Source organism: Myxine glutinosa, chromosome 1 (assembly GCF_964187855.1).
Source record: "Myxine glutinosa chromosome 1, kmMyxGlut1.1, whole genome shotgun sequence".
NCBI classification, from domain to species: Eukaryota; Metazoa; Chordata; class Myxini; order Myxiniformes; family Myxinidae; genus Myxine; species Myxine glutinosa.
The window spans coordinates 256,098,872-256,121,371 of NC_136261.1; the positions used below are offsets into that span (position 1 = coordinate 256,098,872).

A 22,500-nucleotide genomic window follows, 5' to 3' on the forward strand; every position below is an offset into this window, starting at 1 on the left:
AACCCTTATTTGACCCCTCATAAGTTACTTAAGGGTCGATTGAAAAAAAAAAAAATTCTCGAAAATAATCTTTCGGTACCCGAATTCAACAGCTTTTTTTCTGGGTTTCCCACGGGAGTTGAACTTCAACATTTTAACACATGTTATTACACACCTTTACAAACATATTGGTGAAGAAATTTTTTGGTAACAATTTAGTTAACAGATTTGTGAAATATCTCATAAAATGCCCTTACTAACAGGCATGGACGTGTGTGGCATTTCGACATATTGAGTTAGATGCTGCACATTCATTTTTACAAAATGGTTACTGGCAAATCATCAGATCCAGAAATGGTGGAATTAACACAATTTATTTATTTCACATAATATGTGACCCCTCACTCCTCTCCACCTGACACTCTCCTCTCTCCACCTGACACTCTCCTCTCTCCACCCTCATGCATCACCAATCCCACTCCTCCTCACACTCCTCTCCAATCCCACTTCTCCTCACACTCCTCTCCAATACCTCCTCACACTCCTCTCCAATACCTCCTCACACTCCTCTCCAATACCTCCTCACACACCTCTCCAATACCTCCTCACACTCCTCTCCAATACCTCCTCACACCCCTCTCCAATTCCTCCTCACACTCCTCTCCAATACCTCCTCACTCCTCTCCAATACCTCCTCACACTCCTCTCCAATACCTCCTCACACTCCTCTCCAATACCTCCTCACACTCCTCTCCAATACCTCCCCACACTCCTCTCCAATACCTCCTCACACTCCTCTGCAACCCCTCACACTCCTCTCCAATCCCTCACACTCCTCTCCCACACACTCCAATCCCTCACACTCCTCTCCAATCCCTCACTCCTCTCAAATCCCTCACACTCGTCTTCAATTCCTCATACGCCTCTCCAATCGCGCCTCACTCTCCACTCCAATCGCTCCTCACTCTCCTCTCCAATCGCCCCTCACTCTCCAACCCCTCGCTCCTCTCCAACACCTCCTCACACTCCTCTCCAATACCTCCCCACACTCCTCTCCAATACCTCCTCACACTCCTCTCAAATACCTCCTCACACACCTCTCAAATACCTCCTCACACTCCTATCCAATACCTCCTCACCAATACCTCCTCACACTCCTCTCCAATACCTCCTCACACTCCTCTCCAATACCTCCTCACACTCCTCTCCAATACCTCTTCACACTCCTCTCCAATACCTCCTCACACCCCTCTCCAATCCCTCCTCACACTCCTCTCCGCTCCAATCGGCCCTCACTCTCCGCTCCAATCGTCCCTCACTCTCCGCTCCAATCGGCCCTCACTCTCTGCTCCAATCGGCCCTGGGGTCACCCGTGGGAATCCCACGGGCATGGACGTGTGTGACATTTCGACATATTGAGTTAGATGCTGCACATTCATTTTTACAAAATGGTTACTGGCAATTCATCAGATCCAGAAATGGTGGAATGAGCACAATTTATTTCACATAATATGTGACCCCTCACTCCTCTCCACCTGACACTCTCCTCTCTCCACCTGACAGTAACACTCTCCTCTCTCCACCTGACAGTGACACTCTCCTCTCTCCACCTGACAGTGACACTCTCCTCTCTCCACCTGACACTCTCCTCTCTCCACCTGACACTCTCCTCTCTCCGCCTAGCACTCCTCTCCTCTCCAATCCCTCACATTCCTCTCCTCTCCCTCACCTCTCCAATCCCTCACACTCCTCTCCAATCCCTCACACGCCTCTCCAATCCCTCACACGCCTCTCCAATCCCTCTCCTCTCCAATCCCTCACACTCCTCTCCAATCGCGCCTCACACTCCTCTCCAATCGCGCCTCACACTCATCTCCAATCGCGCCTCACACTCATCTCCAATCGCGCCTCACACTCATCTCCAATCGCGCCTCACACTCATCTCCAATCGCGCCTCACACTCCTCTCCAATCGCGCCTCACACTCCTCTCCAATCGTGCCTCACATTCCTCTCCTCTCCAATCCCTCACCTCTCCAATCCCTCACACTCCTCTCCAATCCCTCACACTCCTCTCCAATCCCTCACACTCCTCTCCAATCCCTCACACTCCTCTGCAATCCCTCACACTCCTCTCCAATCCCTCACACTCCTCTCCAGTGCCTCACACTCCTCTCCAATCCCTCACATTCCTCTCCTCTCCAATCCCTCACCTCTCCAATCCCTCACACTCCTCTCCAATCACGCCTCACACTCCTCTCCAATCGCGCCTCACACTCCTCTCCAATCGCGCCTCACACTCCTCTCCAATCGCGCCTCACACTCCTCTCCAATCGCGCCTCACACTCCTCTCCAATCGCGCCTCACACTCCCCTCCAATCGCGACTCACACTCCTCTCCAATTGCGCCTCACACTCCTCTCCAATCGCGCCTCACACTCCTCTCCAATCGCGCCTCACACTCCTCTCCAATCGCGCCTCACACTCCTCTCCAATCGCGCCTCACACTCCTCTCCAATCGTTCCTCACACGCCTCTCCAATCGCGCCTCACACTCCTCTCCAATGGCGCCTCACACTCCTCTCCAATCGCGCCTCACACTCCTCTCCAATCGTTCCTCACACGCCTCTCCAATCGCGCCTCACACTCCTCTCCAATGGCGCCTCACACTCCTCTCCAATCGCACCTCACACTCCTCTCCAATCGCTCCTCACACTCCTCTCCAATCGCGCCTCACACTCCTCTCCAATCGTGCCTCACACTCCTCTCCAATCGCACCTCACACTCCTCTCCAATCGTGCCTCACACTCCCCTCCAATCGCTCCTCACTCTCCTCTCCAATCGTGCCTCACACTCCTCTCCAATCGCTCCTCACTCTCCTCTCCAATCGCACCTCACACTCCCCTCCAATTGCTCCTCACTCTCCTCTCCAATCGCCCCTCATTCGCCTCTCCAATCGGATTTTCCCCGTCTCGTTTCTCTCGTTTTCTCCCGTCTCATTCGTTTTCTTGCTACATCCTGTTCAAGTCTGTGTTCTTCATCGATCGTCTCATTCATTTTGGAAATAGAAGTTTCCACGCAGCGCATGAATGGTCACGATCCTCAAGAGGAAGTGTCTCGTAATCATCAAATGATAAATGGCAAGTAAATTATATTGTGGAAAATTAAAGATTTCAAATAAACCTATTTTAAGTGTATGCGCACATAACTAATTTTAAAAAATGAAGAAATATCTCTCGGTAATTTCCTGAAACATATTTTACTTCCGGCTAATAATGTTGAATGAAATAAAAACGAAGAAATATATGTCGGCATCATTGTTGACGTTTTTGTGACGACTGTCATCAAACGAAAAAGTAATATATCTTAACGGAAAAGCAAAAGCGAATTTTTAATATATGTCGACACGTTGCCGTCGGTGTCATGTTGGGCGGTGTATGATACATCATGACGCGATTTTTAAAAATATATCTCTGCATTTTCCCACGTGTGTGGAATGTTCTCAATTATTGCTGACACCGAGTCTAAAACCATCGATAAAAATGAAATCAGATGGTGAGTTAGATTGGAGATAAGGCGTGAGAGAGACTCAATGGCCTTGAGGTTACAGGCCTTTGAGAATTCATTTCGTTCTATAAACGGAAACTTTCATCAGATTTTCTTCCCGTTTTTTTTCAACCGAGTCTAAAACTATGTTAGCGACTGTGAAAAATGAAATGATATATCGAATTTGATTTGAAATAAAACTGGGAGAGAGAGGAAGACACCACGGGCCTACAAAACAGGCCTCAAAGCTATGCGAGTTAATAAAATGGTGGATATTTGTTTATATGAAGCCTCTCCCAGAATGGGTGGATCTATGGGTGGAGCTACTCTGCAAACCGAGTAAGCCACACCCCGGACAGACGTCCAACAGACAGAATCATCTACGACTATTAACATATAGATACCAGCAGAAGTACCCGGCATTGCCGGGCGGTGGAGGGGAGGGGAGGGGGAAGGGGAGGAGAGGGGAATGGGGGGGGGGAGGGGAGAAGAGGGGGGAGGGGAGAAGAGGGGGGAGGGGGAGAGGGGGGTGGGGAGAGGGAGGGGGAGGGGAGAGGGGAGAAGAGGGGGGGATGGGGAGTGTGAGGGATGGGAGGGGGAGGGGGAGAGGGGAAGGGGTAGGGGGGGGAAGGGGGAGGGGGAGGGGGAAAAGGGAGGGGGAGGGGGGAAAGGGAGGGGGAGGGGGAGGGGGGAAGGGGAGGGGGGAGGGGGAAGGGGAGGGGAGGGGGGGGGGAGGGGGAGGGGGGGAGTCAAGTCGGAAGTCATTGTCGTCAATTGAATGTCGCATTTATTTTTTATTCCCTGTCAAATGGCATTGGTCCCGCATTCAGAACCGGAAGTCGGAAGTCATTGTCGTCAAATAAATGTAGCATGTATGTTTCACTCTCTGTCACATGCCGTTGGTCCCATGTCAATCGGATGAAGTTGAAAAATTAACGTTACGAAGTTTCTCTGGGACGTACTGATTCCGAATATGAAGTTGAAAAATTAATGTTCCGAAATACGCTGATGACCGTCATAATTTCAAAACGCGAAGTTTTTTTAATTTTAAGGTGTGCTGTAGTTGCTCTGAGACGTACTGATTCCGAATAGCCTTTGGTTTTGCTCTGCGATGAGTAGTTCTCGAGTTATAAGAGGACAAACAAACAAACAAACATACTTTACTGCTTTATATAATAGATATATACATATATATATATATATATATATATATATATATATATATATATATATATATATATATATATATATATATATTATACTGAAACGCAAAAGAAACTTACCACCTTTGAAACCTTTAAATATCAACAATAACACTGCGTGTAGTAAATGTGTGAACTTATTTGTGGACAATAGTGTCCTCATAACATGTGTGTTATGTCCTCATAAGTGTCATAACATGTAGAAAGCTCATTATAGTCGGCGCCTACACACAAGAAAATAAATTCATTGTTGCAATTCCAAAGCTTCGCCAATCACCATGATGAAGATATTTCTATTGAATAACAGAAATGTGTTGAGCGCAACGGTCGATATCTTGCTTAAGAGTCCTTGTTGAAGAATTGGCACCGTTTCAGTGCTCGCATTGCTTGTGTGCAGAACTCTAAGTGCAGAATTTCATCTTACCATGGCTAGATGCACGTCATTTCAGCCACACATGTATAATATATATATAAATTTAAAAACATTATTTATATATATACAGTCACGTGAAAAAGTAAGTACACCCCATGTAAAGTTTTGACTTTTTCAACATATTTCAACATACAGCTATTTCATTTCAACAATATTGATAGATAAAGGTGATATAATATAACAAATATCATGAAATATTTACATTTTGTAGTCCATTGTATAATTTAAATAAACATAAATGCAAATTTCGCATGTGGAAAAAGTAAGTAAACCCCTACATTTATCACTACTTCAAACGCTTAAAATTAGAATCAGGTGCACCAGCTCAGGTGCAAATGATTAGAACATCGTTAGAGAGGGTCTTGGAGGAACCTGTCTTATTTAAACCTCAGACATTTAATTTGGTTTGCTCTTTGTTGCTGAAGTGTGCGGCGTCACCATGCCTAGAACAAAAGAGCTCTCTGAGGCCTTCAGAAAGAAGGTTATCGATGCCTACGAGTCTGGGAAGGGATTTAAAAAGATCTCCAAACAATTTGAAATCAATCATTCGACTGTCCGGAAGATCATCTACAAGTGGAGAAGATTCTAAACAACTGCCAACTTGTTCAGGCCAGGCCGCCCCAGCAAGTTCAGCCCGAGAGCAGACCGCAAGATGCTGAAAGAAGTCTCTAAGAACCCCAGAATGTCATCACGGGACCTACAGGTAGCTCTTGCCACTGTTGATGTCAAAGTGCACGAGTCTACCATTAGAAAGAGGCTGCACAAATTTGATCTACATGGGAGGTGTGCCAGGAGGAAACCTTTGCTGTCCAGAAAGAACACCAGGGCAAGACTAAAGTTTGCCAATGAACACCGAGGCAAAGACCAGCACTTCTGGAACAATGTGCTCTGGACAGATGAGTCAAAGGTAGAGCTATTTGGCCAGAGTACCAGAAGACCTGTTTGGCAAAAGCCAAAGACAGCATTTGACCACAAGAACCTGATACCAACTGTAAAGCATGGTGGTGGAAATATTATGGTTTGGGGCAGCTTTGCTGCATCAGGGCCTTGGCAGCTCACCATCATAGAATCCACTATGAATTCTTCATTGTATCAGAGGGTGCTTGAGGATAATGTGAGGCCATCTGTTGGAAAGTTGAAGCTCAACCGAGGGCGGACCTTGCAACATGACAATGACCCTAAACATACCAGTAAATCCACCAAGGAATGGCTGAAAAGAAAGAAATGGAGGGTTCTGGAATTGCCAAGTCAAAGCCCGGATCTAAATCCCATCGAGATGTCGTGGGGGGATTTGAAACAAGCTGTGCATGCAAGAAACCCCTCAAACATCGCACAGCTGAAAGAATTCTGCATGGAGGAGTGGGCAAAAATTTCTCCCAGTCGATGTCAGAGACTGGCAGACAGTTATAAGAAACGCTTACTTGAGGTTGTTTCTGCCAAAGGGGACAATACCACCTATTAGAGCCAAGGGTGTACTTACTTTTTCCACAGAAGGAAATGGCATCTCTGTTAATTTTTTGTTGCATAAATTATTGCAAAGTCAATTTCTTCATTGTTTTTTGTTCAAGTAGATCACCTTTATCTATAGATACTGTTTAATTGAAGATCAAATAGCTGTATGTTGAAATATGTTGAAAAAGTCAAAACTTTACATGGGGTGTACTTACTTTTTCACGTGACTGTATGTATAAATTTAAAAACATTATATATATTGTTACGGACCGCGGATTAGATGTTATATTTGACCGAGCGGTGGTGTAACCGCGGCCGAACAGTTATTCCCCGACTAAAACCCGATTCAACCCAAACGTTGGCCGTATCGTGCCCCGGCTACTCAATCGGGAAAACTCTAAAGCGACCGAATGCAAAGAGGCAGAAGACGTACAGAAGAGTAACAGGATTTATTACTATTTACACACGTAAGCAAAAAGAGCAGTCACGATTATTTACAGGGACATGAGACGCAGGTGACACAGTGAATTCCTTATACAAGCTTAATTACCTACCCAGGACAGAACAAACAAAGACACTGACTCACGCGGGGAATTGCAGAGTGGATTGCTGGAAGGAGGTGTGTGGCTGGAGGGGGAGGACGGCACGGAGCTGGCTGGAGCTTGATCCCGCACGGGACGTCGGGCTGGACCTCGACAGCCGCTGATGCCACCGAGCCTGTCGTGTGCGCGGAGTCACGGGTCGGAGCTGCTTGTCTCAGTAAAAGCGCATCTGCTCTGACGACTCAGCTCTTTCTTTGGACTCAGTAAAGCGCAACTCTCTGACGACCCAGCTCTTTCCTTGTACTCGTCTCTCCGTCTCTTTAAAAGCTCATCTCCTTTGACCCAGCTCTTGTCTCCTCCCTCCTTGTCTCAACTGCCGGACTTATCTCTCGTCTCCTCCCTTGGACTCAACTCCTTGGGGAACGCCCCGCCGGCGGGTTATATAGGCCCCGCCCCTCAACCTTTACGAACCTCCCCGATCGCTCTTCCTCCGCCCTCTCTAGCCAAACCCCTTGTTCATGGTTGGTCGAGTGGGGCTGGCTCACTCCTCCCCTCTATGACGAGGTGGAGACACGCCTTTCTTCTCTGACCCTGCCTCGTGGTCAATGGCGGCAATTGGAGGGGATGTAATTGCCAATCGACGAAAGGGGGAATGGAGGTTTTTGGGAATGGGAATGAAGGGAATCTATCTCTTTTTCACTCGGTGCAATGGAGTATTATTCTAATGGAAGACAAGGCCTTACTCTAAAACACATAATAAGATATAAGCTACTGAACAAGGGTTTTATCAGGTCCTGCAATGTGGTGTTTATGGAATTAACTACCGAGACGCCCTTTTTATCTTTACACAACTCCGGAGGCAGGAGGGGCCATATCCAAACAATGTTCATCACCATTTCCAATACAATACAATTTAAAAAATGCCATCCTCATATCCGCAACACTGCACCCTCCTCCTCTTAGGCACGATCCGGGCCTACAACTTTTATTTAGTGTGACACGTAGGTGTAGTTCCCTCTACTTTTAACCTGACCCTGAGTGCGACAGTTTTAAAACATAAATAAATGTGTCCCGCTGCTCCATTGCACCCTGCCTAACAGACTTACGCCCACAGTTAACCGAATTGCAGAATGGTCTTCAAACTATACATTGACGGTGGGGAGCATTATTTACAATTGACACTACTTTTATTTACAAGACTAACCCAGGACCTGTAATTGTTATTTCTGGGGGGGAGACAGTCTGCTCTGCATCGACGCACCATGAAAGCACCTATAACGCACCAAAACACCCTCAAGCACCAATCGGTGCAGTCACCACAGTTCATCAGTGTTCATGAATGTTCAATAATAAAAATAAATCAACAACCCCTAACCCTGCAGGTGATCTCTTGCTCTTCGGCTCCCTCTGCTGGCTATTATTATTTCTTCCAGTTGTTGTCTTTTCCTTCATTTTGCTTTTCTTACTGGCGGCCTTTTTGAACTGAAAATGAAATGCACCCAACGTGTCCATTTTTATTTATTTTATTTATGGCCCACAGGGCCGACTACGTGTGGTTCACCTGTGGGGCATCGGTGCCCTGTGGCCAAGGTCCGCCAGCAAGATTTCGGGCCCTCATGGCCGGTTCCAGCAGAGGGGCCATGCCCCAACCCATGGGGTCCAGAAGTGGTGCTCGGCCATAGACATGGGGTCCATCATGTGGTGCATCGATGCAGACAGCTGGTTCTGAGAGTTCCGGGCGCACAATGGCCGACTCACGCACGCTCCCCTCGGCGCCCAATGGCGCACAGGTCATGTGGGAGACAAAAGGGGAAAGACAAATGAGCGAGGGGTAAGGTCACAAGGGTACATATCAATAAGGCAATGCAAGGTGAAATGCATACGGAGAGCGAAGTGAGAAAGCTCGTCCCTACCGTACATCACCCCCCTGTCACCTACACTACCCTTGCCCTTACCCCACATGTACAAAATCTACACATTACAAATTCGTCGCTACTGTCACGTCTCCCCATATTCCCCTTACACCAAATTCGTCTCCACAATCCCTCTACTTCAAAATTTGCCATCACCCAATTCGTCATCAATCCTCATAAGGAGGAAGAGATGGAACATCAAAGCACAATGTCACACCCACGTCATGATGCGTCTTACAATCCAAAACATTTGCACATAAAAAATAATCAAAACAACCTGGCATGGTGTGGAGGTACGTCATCTCAGGTGAGTGGATGCAGATGGTGCAAGGAGATCCTTCATCCTATCTATCCTCTAAATGACTTTAACACACTTTACTCTACCCGGGGTCTTTCCCTGCCAATCCATTGGCCAACTTACACCATGGGTTCTAAAAACCAATTCCCATTGACCAAACTGTGGTGCTTCTCAATTTGGGGGTCTCACTCCCCCGATGCATCTCCCGGTGCCCTTGCACAATTTCTGGGCTGTGACGTGTAGCTCTCCCAGCAGGTCTACCCACCTGCACACCTCCACCACTGCAGTTGCCACCCGAGCTTACCTAGCTCCTCACCCTAACCTATCTAATTGGGGAAGGCCCCTCCTGGCTCTGTCACCCCTTGGTGCCCTCTGGCACTGGGCTACCCGGGTCCGTCCTCCTGATCCTCGGGCCCCATCCACAACTACCGGCTCCCAGAGCCCACCTGCGGCCTCACCTGGCCGACATCCTCACAGTGGTGGAGTGCCCAAACCAACTACACACACTAACAGGCTACACGCCCAGCCATTTCCACAACACTAATGCACCCATCCAAACATCATTCTTCCACCCGCACCACAGATGCCAATATCCAACCACAATTTACCTATACCCTCTACCTAACACTTACACTACCCGCCCCGGGTATTCGTGATGGGGGTCCACTCTTCCCCCATTCACACCTTCGCACCATCCACTCCACTCCACAGTTTCCACCATACTCACTCCACGACCATCCATTCCAATACTCCATATATTCCACACTCCATGTATTCCACACAACCATGTATTCCATACACCTGTTGGTGCACACCTGTGCACTCACACCTGGTGCCACCTGCACCTTCCTCCTCTTCCTGGACCAGTTGGTCAACACAACACACCTCACCATTACCATCACTCAAACACTGCTCCATCCACCTGTTCAGTTGCACACCTGTGCAATCACACCTGTTCACCACACACTTTTCACAATACACTTTTATACACCTCCAACACGCACATGGCATCATCTCATCTAACTACTCCCCTCTGAAACTTGCGCTTCCCAGTCGTCCCTTTAAACTATTGCGCTCCCACGTCATTATCATCCACACTAATCTACCTGCGTCCCCACTACAGGTATCAGTCACTAACTAAACCTTAACGTTACCTAATGTCATCTTCGCTAGATCCCTACACGATATATCCTAACCATCCCGGGCTAGTTTTCACTGCCATCAACCCCATAAACTAGTGCTCCTTTGCCCCCCCTGTGAGGGATGACAGAGTTGCCATCCCACCACATCGGGGACGTTCCACTACCAATTTTGCACATCAAATTTCAACCAATCAAAAATTTTCGATTTACTGCCAATTCTATTCACTTTTCTAAATTTTGGATCAAAACACTATCACTATCACCATCATCACAGTCCCTTTACTAATGCCTCTCGGTGCGCCAATTCACTTCCACAGCCCGGCTTCGTAAAGCCGAGCAATGAATGCGGGTTGTTTTGTGCCAGCGGCTGGATACGTCCCGCATTCGGTGCAGGGACGGGGGCTTACCCGGGCCGGGATCCCACGCACCACCTCGGCACGGAGCCATCCCATGGCCCAATCTCGACCTGCCGGAACGCTTCAACAAAAAGGGGTCCCCATGACGACCCTTCCTATCGGGCTGCCCGCTCCACCTAGTGGAGCACGGACGTGGCCGTTCCAAACGCGGCCCAGCGTGGATCACGTACGGCGGTCCTTTCGAACCTGCCGTGGTTCGGATCCCCGCTGGTCCTCGCGGCACGCGAAGCTGCCCGACGCGCACCGAGGGCCCGATTCGGCTAAATGTCGTTCTAACCGCTAACCCGGTTACCGTCGATGCCTCACCTGCATGCTTACACGCATACGCTACCCCTTTCTTGCTCATACACCCAGCCGTCTCCCTGCTCTTGGTCATTGCACCTTCTCTTACACACCCAGGTACACTCATTCCGCTCACAGACTTGGTCACACACCTGACCACCGAACACCTTGGCACACATTCGTTGTTCCCACACCTCACCAACACACCTCTTCGCGCCCCCTCCTCGGTCACCTCCTCCGTGACAATCACAGGTGTGCTCTCATTCGCACACCCAACCACGTGCCTCACGACCAATTCCAGTGTGCATTCCCACACACGCTCTACCATTCCAGGTGTGCATCCTTCCATTCCAGGTGTACATCCTCGCTCACCTGTCACAACCAACTCACGCTCCGTGTCACTCGCACTACTCTCACCACCACTCTTGACAGTGCACTCACCCTTACTCTCGACAGCGCACTCTTTCCCCATGCACCTGTCCGTTACACACCTTTCTCGCGCATCCTCTTGCGCACACTCTTTCGTTACATCCTCTGTAACTCTCACCACAGGCGTGCATTCTCCTTCACTCTTGACAGCGCACTCTTTCCCCATGCACCTGTCCGTTACACACCTTTCTCGCGCATCCTCTTGCGCACACTCTTTCGTTACTTCCTCCGTAACACTCACCACACCGCGCTTCCATGTGCCCCCTCGCACACGCGCTACGACCGACTCACTCTCGACAGCACACTCACTCCTTGGCGCGCACTTTTTCCTCACACACCCCAGAGTCGGACATTCTCGCACACCTCCTCTTTCGCACCTCCTCTGCCACCTGCAAACTCTTTATTTGGTTAGTGAGCACATCATCTTGATTTGAACACAGACCTTGCACATACTCCATCACTTCCTCCCTTATCTCCTTTTTAGTTTCCCTCCGTCTCTTCTTAATTTCACTCACCCCTTCTTCCACCTCCTCTAATTTTTCCTTTACCTCCTTCATCTCCCTGTGCGCCCCCTCTATCTCTTCCTCTAACGCCACTTTAACCATTTCTATGTGCGTCCTCACCTCTCGGTCCTTCGTCTCCATTACTTCTGTCACCTCTTCCAACTTCTTCGTCAACCCCTCATGTACCATCTGACATTCCTTCTGTGTCGCTATTAATTCGTTTTTAATGTCTTTTTGTGTCGCTTTTAACCCCCCGATTATTGCCGTGTTCTTTTCCACTTGGTCCACTAGTTCCTTTTGTCCCACTGTCAGCTGTTCTACTCCCTTCGTCAGACCCTCTATGCCCCCCTGTAACCTAGCCATATTATTCCTCACCTCTTTCTCTATACGCTTTTCGCCTCGCTTTACCTCCTCGCGTACCCCCAAGACCTCCTCACTTACACCTCGTCGTATCTCCTCTTTCATCTCCTCCATCTCTTTTGTAGATGCCACCCTCATCTGTCCCAATTCATCCCTCTGAGCATCCAATTTACTTTCTAACCCGATTTTCACCTCCTCTATCTGGTTCCCCATCTGTTCGATTTCCCGGGCGGATTGCTCCCCTATTTCCCGCAATTTGTCTTCCATCCTATTTTCTAACCCCATTAACCCATTTTTCACCCCTTCTAACTGATTCTCCTGGGCAGCCATTCTATTTTCCACCCCCGTTAACCCATTCTTTACCTCTTTTATCCCGTTGTCTAACCCCTCAAATTTAGCTTCTAGCCGTTCCCCCATTTCTCCCATTTTGCCCCCCATTTCGCCCCCCAATTGCTCACTCCGAGCCCTCGCTTCGTCCCTCATTACTCCCAATTGCTCACTCTGAGCATCCATCTGGTTCCCCATTTGTCCCTCCAATCGCTCACTATCAGCCCTCAATTCGTCCCTCAGGTCTTCACTTGTCTGGACCATGAGCGCCTTTATTTGTATCATAAAGAGGTCCCAATTCACCGGTGCTGCTACGGTCACGGGCGCCGCCAGATTTGGTGCCGCTATAACCGCGTGCGTAAAGGCGCCATTTTGCGCGCCCGTAACCTCGTGCGCGAGAGCGCCATTTTGCGCGTCTGAAACCTCCGCAACCACATTGCCATTTTTCTCCTCCTCCCTTTCCTCCACATACATTTCCCCGAGGTCCTGGGTCGATTCCACCCCGTCTATCACTCCCACCGGCATCCCGTCACCTTGACCAGCCATGGCGCGATTTCAAAATTCGGGTTTTCCTTTAAAAACAAAATAAATTTCCAGCTGCTTGTAATTTTGAGCGCGTTAAACGCTTCAGGTCCGAATCCGACACTCTTGACACCAATTTGTTACGGACCGCGGATTAGATGTTATATTTGACCGAGCGGTGGTGTAACCGCGGCCGAACAGTTATTCCCCGACTAAAACCCGATTCAACCCAAACGTTGGCCGTATCGCGCCCCGGCTACTCAATCGGGAAAACTCTAAAGCGACCGAATGCAAAGAGGAAGAAGACGTACAGAAGAGTAACGGGATTTATTACTATTTACACACGGAAGCAAAAAGAGCAGTCACGATTATTTACAGGGACATGAGACGCAGGTGACACAGTGAATTCCTTATACAAGCTTAATTACCTACCCAGGACAGAACAAACAAAGACACTGACTCACGCGGGGAATTGCAGAGTGGATTGCTCGAAGGAGGTGTGTGGCTGGAGGGGGAGGACGGCACGGAGCTGGCTGGAGCTTGATCCCGCACGGGACGTCGGGCTGGACCTCGACGGCCGCTGATGCCACCGAGCCTGTCGTGTGCGCGGAGTCACGGGTCGGAGCTGCTTGTCTCAGTAAAAGCGCATCTGCTCTGACGACTCAGCTCTTTCTTTGGACTCAGTAAAGCGCAATTCTCTGACGACCCAGCTCTTTCCTTGTACTCGTCTCTCCCTCTCTTTAAAAGCTCATCTCCTTTGACCCAGCTCTTGTCTCCTCCCTCCTTGTCTCAACTGCCGGACTTATCTCTCGTCTCCTCCCTTGGACTCAACTCCTTGGGGAACGCCCCGCCGGCGGGTTATATAGGCCCCGCCCCTCAACCTTTGCGAACCTCCCGATCGCTCTTCCTCCGCCCTCTCTAGCCAAACCCCTTGTTCATGGTTGGTCGAGTGGGGCTGGCTCACTCCTCCCCTCTATGACGAGGTGGAGACACGCCTTTCTTCTCCGACCCTGCCTCGTGGTCAATGGCGGCAATTGGAGGGGATGTAATTGACAATCGACGAAAGGGGGAATGGAGGTTTTTGGGAATGGGAATGAAGGGAATCTATCTCTTTTTCACTCGGTGCAATGGAGTATTATTCTAATGGAAGACAAGGCCTTACTCTAAAACACATAATAAGATATAAGCTACTGAACAAGGGTTTTATCGGGTCCTGCAATGTGGTGTTTATGGAATTAACTACCGAGACGCCCTTTTTATCTTTACACAACTCCGGAGGCAGGAGGGGCCATATCCAAACAATGTTCATCACCATTTCCAATACAATACAATAAAAAAAATGCCATCCTCATATCCGCAACAATATCTATATATAAATTTTAAAACATTATATATATATATATACATACATATAAAAATTTAAAAACATTATATATACAGACTTGGCATTTAATATGGAATATTTTTTTTGTGGGGGTGAACTTACTTTTCAAGATGACTTAGAACCAAAAGTTCATTGGAATTAAGTTGAAATTATTTTATATTTTGTTAATGTGACCTTTAAAAGAAACAAAAACCACATTTGACATTTCGAAGCAAATAAATTGATCCTTGAAAGTGATGTAAACTGATATCGAACTCAATTCACGGACAGTACTGTGTTAAACTTCTGTACGTTTTCCAGATGTATCTCTTTATTTTGCACATTAGCCAAAAATTTTTTTAACAAAAACAAAAGTTAAATTACGACTGGGATTACAGACAGTAAAATGACAGTTCAGTACTTCGGGTAACCCCCACGAGCATTCAGGAGAGCACGTACACGTTGAGGCATGCTGTTCACGAGATTTGCCAAGGTTTGGACAGGAATCGCTTGCCATGCAGTGACAATAGCCTGCTGTAATTCATGCACAGAGGTGGGCTGCTGGTCCAAGTTGTCGATTTGACGCGTTAATTCTGCCCACAAGTTCTCTATCGGATTCATATCCGGGGACATGGCAGGCCACTCCATATGCTCTTCACCACGGTCAGCAAGAAAGTGTTGGATCATGCGAGCACGATGAGTGCATTGTCATCTTGGAAGACAAAGTTTCCTCGAAAGGCTGCATGAACTAATGGAAGCAATGTTTCTTCCAGAATGGCCCTGTACTTGAACTGGTTCAGGTTTCCATTCAGAACAACCAGGTCAGTTTTGCCACCTGCATGAAAAGCAGCCCAAATGGTCACCCCACCACCTCCAGCTTGGACTCTTGTCACTACACAATCTTCATTGTAGGCTTCATGCACTTGTCTGTGCACTCTGACGCGGCCATCTTGACGATAGACCAGAAATCTAGACTCGTCACTGAAGATCACGTGATTCCAGTGTCCTGGCTGCCATTGACGGTGCTCTCTGGCCCACTGCAATCGGCGCTGGTGGTGTTGGCTGGTCAGGCGTGGCTTTGTCAGGGCATGCTTGGCCTGATAGCCTGCTTGAACCAGTCGTTGGTTGGCTAGACTTCTGGATACAGGCACATTTGTCAGTTGCTGCCACTCAGCCCTAAGCCGATTAGCTGACTTGGTACGGCCATTGCGGACTAACTGGTGCAGCTGGCGATCATCCATCCCTGTGGTTCTGCGGGGACGTCCTGGCCTCGGTATTGGAGTAGGGACACCCCTCTGAGCATTTCGTTTCAGGATCGTTGACACCTGACCTTGAGTGATGCCATACTGCCGAACAATAGCACGCTGTTTCATGCCGGAATTTCGTAAAGCCACCACTCCATGACAAACAGCATTGTCGAGTTGACGGACCATCTCCAGAGGAAGCGGAAATAACTTTTGTAGACGTGCAGCAGTTATTTTCCACTAATACAGAATGCAACAACCCTTATATACCCGATTGTGAAGCCAATCGTCAAATGTACCTGTCCGTACATTTTGTCACGCCACTTGTGATATAATCCTGTTATTGACTTCTTGCTGTGACAGACAATCAGTGACATGGTTCTTTTAACAAAGAAATCACCGAAGCCTAAAAGAAACTCACCAGATTGATACACTGAGTTCAGAAAGTAAACCCAAGTCAAGAAAAAATAAATATTCCATATTAAATGCCAAGTCTGTATATATATATATATATATAAAAATTTAAAGACATTATATATATATATAAATTTAAAGACATTATATATATATATAAATTTGAAGACATATATATATATATATATATATATATATATATATATATATATATATATATATATATATATATATATATATATATATATATATATATGCCTGGTGTTGGGCTAGCGGCTAGGGTGCCAGCTTAGGATCCTGGGTTCGAATCCCGGTCGATCGCTGTATTAACGCCAGGGGGGTTGACTCAGCCTGTCATCCTTCCGAGGTCGGCAAATTGAGTACCAGTTCATTGGTAATTCCCTGGTTGTCGTAAAAAGGCGACAAAAAGGGTTGGCGGCCGGAAGGGCATCCGGCCGTAAAACATTGCTTCAAAAAGGGGACCAAAAAACAACAACAACCACGGTCCCCGAAAAAGCCCAACCCCCGCTTGCAGGGAAAAATGGCCTCTAAAGGTGGTTTATATATATATATATATATATATATATATATATATATATATATATATATATATATATATATATATATATATATATATAAATTTAAAAACATTATATATATATATATATAATTAGTAAAAAATATATTTACTATATATTGAGCTACTCAGCGTGGGAAAGTACTCGAATTGGTTTAATACTGCACATGCTGAGATGATTAGACTGTGTGCAAGATTTATTTCCCACAAACACTTTGGTATTGGTGGAGCAGACAAATCATGTTCAATATTGTATCTAGCAATACCTGTTACAGATTCCCCACTGTTCTGATTCTGTGTACCAAACTCTACTACAGAGCATTGGTGCTGCCAAAGCAGTTTCTTGGCAAGGGTTATGTTATACTGGGTGGTTTGCCGTTGCCTTCTCAGCAGTAGAGCAGGAATTTGGAATTGGCGATGGTGCCGGTGATAGCTCCCCTACTGTTCGTGAAGGACACTGGGGGTTTTAACGTCCACAAACTAATTGTAGCAAACGGGACCCCCAATTTAACGTCCATCCAAGGGACGGCACACACATTGATGAAATCAACCTGCATGTGAAACACTGGAATGCCCGTTTACAGCTGGGTCTAGACAGCTTCGCCTTAGGTGCTACTGTGCGTATCTCTTGGGCATTCTGGTAGCCATTTGCCCCACTGAGAAATCATAAAAAGCTGAACAAAATAATGTGAGTTGTATGTAGCTACTGATGGTAGCATAGGCATAGTTTAGTTTGATTTCTCCATTTGGGGGGGCAAGGACTTAATATCAATAATAGCTAGGTCTGACTTCCAAAATTACCGTTTGTTAGTGTATTTACAGTGTATGTGAAATCACAAATACAGTTTATGTTCATTATGGTTACTCACGTTAAAATACGGGATGTTTTATCTTGATTGTAAACTACTGAAAAAATAACGGTGGGGGCATTGCACCCTCCCCTATCCCCCTCCCCCCAACTCCACCGGTGGATGATAGGGTGATAGTAAAAAAATTATTAGACATGGGATTGACAAACAGAGAGAAGCGGTGTTACACTGACTAGAAAGGATTAGTGTTTGACACAGGCTCAACATGAGTATGGACTGAGCTGCACACTTGAGGGACTGAATGGAAACGATGTCGGTTAATAACTGGTGTTTGATAATTATTAAGGGTCAACTTGATTGGTGCCGGGAATGAGTAGCTTCCTTTGTGATTTCTGTAAAGAAAGTTGCAGATATTTGTCTTCAACACAGGCTATAGGGCCATCGCCATTACTTTGTGGAAACGAATGCATTTTATGTTGCTCGTTCACCCATTTGCTGCAGGAGTGGCAGGAAGGGTCATTCTCTTTGCGGTATATAGATTACAGTAGATTTAGGATCGGGCCTCAAGAGCATCGGGAGTGGTGTTCATTTACCAAGTTTCTTGTAGAGCGCTCACCGAGTGGGTTAAGCATTTGAGCAAGAACTCCATTCAAAACCGTTGATAAGGAATGGCTGGCTTGGCAAGCATTAGCGCTGCTTCGTAACTGAACATACCTGGGTCTGATCCTCCCTTTCAGTTTAGTGTTAAACAGCAATAGCAAAGGTTTCAAAATGTAATCATCTGTGTTTGTAGTTTATAATATTTTTATTTCTGGTGGAGGCCGTTGCCCCCACGAAAATGCCACGATAAGATGTTTATACACGCTAACATGGCGTTTGTTCAAGGAGGAAACACCCCTTGAGGAGGAGATATTATTAGTGTTAATATTGTTTTGTAATGACATTAATATTAAGCTGTTCTATTTTGTGTTGTTGTTACTTTTGTTATTAGAAGCGGCTTTGGAAAAACGCCACGATAAAGCTATCTCAACACAGATATACACCTCAACACGCAACCCCCTTGATGGGGAAAATCCCCTTGGGGTGGGGGCAGGGGAGGGGGGGGGGGGGTTGCTAAATCGCTGCAAACTCCATCATGTAATCCTTAGTCTCCCTGTCAAGTTTGGTTGAGATTGGATAGGTAATAGTATGGCAGATAGGTGCAGGAATTGTGCCTTTGATGATACAAGCATGGCATTTGGCACACAGTCAGAGTATGTCCTGAGAAAGATATTTGGCTATAGGGCCATCGCAGATTTGTCCTTTTTTTAAAAATGGCCGCCATTGTCGTCACAGGACAAATCTGCGATGGCCCTATAGCCAAATATCTTCCTTAGGGCATACTCTGTGTGCCAACTCTCGTGCTTGTATCATCAAAGGCACAATTCTCCCAAATATTTCACCTATCTGCCGTACTAAAAATTGGGCGCCATTTTTATTGGACACATCTGTGATGACTCTAATAATCAGAATATTTAACTGTGTACCAAATACCATGCTTGTATGATTCAAACAACAGTTTATACAAATTAATATACCATATACCATATACCATAATATACCATATAAATGGCGGCCATTTTAAAAACATTGTTGTCACAGGACAAATATATGATAACCCTATAGTTATGGGTCTTTAATTATGTGCCAAATGTCAAGCTTGTATGACCACAACAACAGTTTATACACAGTAATGTACCAAATATATGTAAAATAACAAACAATGGAGGCCATTTTGAAAAATGGCCGTCATTGTTGTCACAGGACAAATCTGCGATGACCCTATAGCCAAATATCTTCCTTAGGGCATGCTCTAACTGTGTGCCAACTCTCGTGCTTATATCATCAGTTACAATTCTCCCCAATATTTCACCGATCTGCCATACTATAACAACCGAATGTATTGTGATCAAAAATCAGACAGACACCTATTTGTGTATTTTAGTACGATAATGGAATCTACTTGAATTTCATTACTTTAGGAGTCACTTGCCATGAAACACTATTTGCACACACCAAGTCAAGAGCTATCCTTTATTGGACGAGTTTAAAAAAATTCCGTGAAGAATATTGACTTTTCTTTTATCTTTTTACTTCCGCCACTGAAGGTGGATGGAGGTTATGTTTTCACCCGTCTGTTTGTGAACAGGATCTCAAAAAGTCGTGGCTGGATTCCGACAATTTGGAGGAGAGGTTGGGATGTAAGGAGGACGAAATGCTTAGATTTTGGTGAACATTCTAATCCGGATCTGATAATTTCTTATATAGCACTAGCCGAAAGCACCCGGCGTTGCCCGGGTTCTTTTTGAATGAATTTACTACTATAATTCAGCTTTTACTCGAGGCCGTAGAAGATTGACTACTATAATTCAGCTCAACGTTCAATTGCGAAATGGGCCCAGCCCGGCCGAAGCGGCCTCGACCGGCCTTACCACCTGGCGTATAACCTTCCTGGGGCCCGTTCCGACATTTTTAGTTCTTTTTGAATGAATTTACTACTATAATTCAGCTTTTACTCGAGGCCGTAGAAGATTGACTACTATAATTCAGTTCAGCTTTTAATTGCGAAATGGGCCCAGCCAGGCCAAGGTGGCCTCGACCGGCCACGCCACCTAGCCTATAACCTTCCCGGGGCCAGTCCCGACATTTTTTGTTTTAGAGGTTTCCTCCTATCTTTCACCGTTCAGGAGATTAGCGCGCGCAGACAAACAAACAAACAAACAAACAAACACTTTTTTATATATACTGTATACAGATAGATGATATTTCAAAAAGTTGTGTATGACTTACGGTAAAACATGGTGAATGAGTTGGTTAAGTGACAAGAACAAGCCAATTAGATTTTGGTTCAGGTCCGAATCCAGATCCAACCTATCAGTGGGATATAAAACTTAAACTGTTCAGACTGGCGGAGGTATGCGCTCTACTGAGTACCGTTCTAGTTGATAGTTTTTTTCTTTATTAACCATTTTTTCATCCTTTCTTTTTCTTGATTAATACTTTTTTTCTAAAGCTTTTTCTTAATTAATCCTTGAAAATTAAGACTTTTTCATACGATTTTATTTATTTATAAGAGGCAAAATTAACAGAACCTTTATGGGCACCAATACATCGATTTCAGTAGCATGTCTGTCACTAGATTGTATAGTCTAAATTGCATTATCCACAGGGTCAGATTTAAACATAAACAGCCCTTCTTCAATCCGGATGTTTTCCTGAATTTAGGTTATCGACTCAAATATCCCACAGTATCTTTCAAAAAGATTAGGGCATCGTGTGAAGGACCATGGGAGAATGATTGCTGATAGTTGTATAATTAGCACTATCTTCAGTAGATTAGAGGTGCAAGGGTGATGATATCAAACAGTCACAATGGACCAGAGAGCTGGATTCTAATTGTGTTTTGCTTGTTACAAGTTTATTTAAAGAACAACAAACTACCTGATATGTTCAACATCACTTGAATTCCTAAGATATTCAGAAAGACAAAAAGAATGTTGAAAGGGAATTGGTGCACTTTCTTTGCATGATTATTCTTCGAAATTGGTCTCATTTTCTCACGATTACCCAAACAAAGATTGCAAGGCCGGTGTCAAGCAGTCACTTGTAAAGACATTTAATGCCTACAAGGTTGTTTGATGTCCGTGCCATGCCTGGCCGAGTATGAAATATTGCACTTTATCTTCACTCTTGAGGTGCCAATGCCAGAGAAACGACCACCAATTCCCATTGATCAGAAGAAATGAGGACGTGGGTAAACCTCAGCTCAGCCTTGCGTGCACCAGCCTGACATAGTCTTTCGTGTATTATTTTTGTAAACAGCATGTGTTTGCATGAGATATGGGGTTCAAGGCTGCTGGCCTGAGATGAAGGTCGACTGTAGATAAATCACAACTGTGATCACTCGGGGATGAAAGTAGAAGGAATACAATTACAAAGATCAATGGCATAACAAATATCATTTATGAAAATCATTAACCATACAAAATGTTATTGTCCCTGTGTTGTTGTGCCTCTTTAACCACCTATCTGCATCCCGCCATGCTTCTTCACCCACTGCTTTATCAGGCGGTGTCCAATTTCCACTTCATGGAGATCTTTATTACAGTTAGTATCTACCACACTTGCCTTTTCTTTTATGTTTGTATGTCGAATGTCCACTTGCTCCATTCTGGCCTTTTTATCAGTCAAATCCCTTTCAGACTGTCATTTGCTCATCTACGAGCCTCAACCATGTAGTTGTGATCACGACTTAGGTGGAGAACTACCATTAGCAAAACAACGGTGACAAAGGCGTAGTTTGACTCCTCCATTTGGGAGGGGGGGGGGCAGGGGGCAAGGGCTTAATATTAATAATGAGCAGCTAGGTCTGACATCCAAAATTACCGTTTGTTAGTGTAGTTACAGTGTACTTGAAATCACAAATACAGTTTACATTCATTATGGTTACTCACGTTTAAATACGTGACGTTTTTATCTATATTGTAAACTACTGAAAAAAATTAAAGGTGGGGGCATTGCTCCAGCTGCCCCCCCCCCCCAAAACTCCGCCGGTGGGTGACACGATAGCTCAGCTGATACTCCAAATAAAGATGGATTATTTTTCTTCATGTGTTTATTTCCACTTTTATTAACCTTTGATAAAGTAAAACAAGCAGCCATTATAACACTTTGAATACCTTTAAATTGAACCTCGTGTTTTATTTAAAAAA

The 22,500-nt window shown here is 45.9% G+C and overlaps 1 protein-coding gene across 6 annotated transcripts in view; it reads left to right on the forward strand.

The window, feature by feature from the left end:
• Positions 1–22,500, forward strand: part of LOC137436619 (transmembrane protein 121-like) — a 188,574-nt gene that overhangs the window by 125,853 nt on the left and 40,221 nt on the right. Inside the window, exon 1 of one of the 6 annotated variants that reach the window (XM_078786153.1) lies at positions 13,825–13,960. The exons of the other annotated variants lie outside the window; for them this stretch is intronic. The gene's annotated coding sequence lies outside the window, so the exon portion shown is untranslated. Of the gene's footprint in view, positions 1–13,824; positions 13,961–22,500 lie in introns of those variants that run through there. 6 annotated transcript variants of the gene reach the window in all.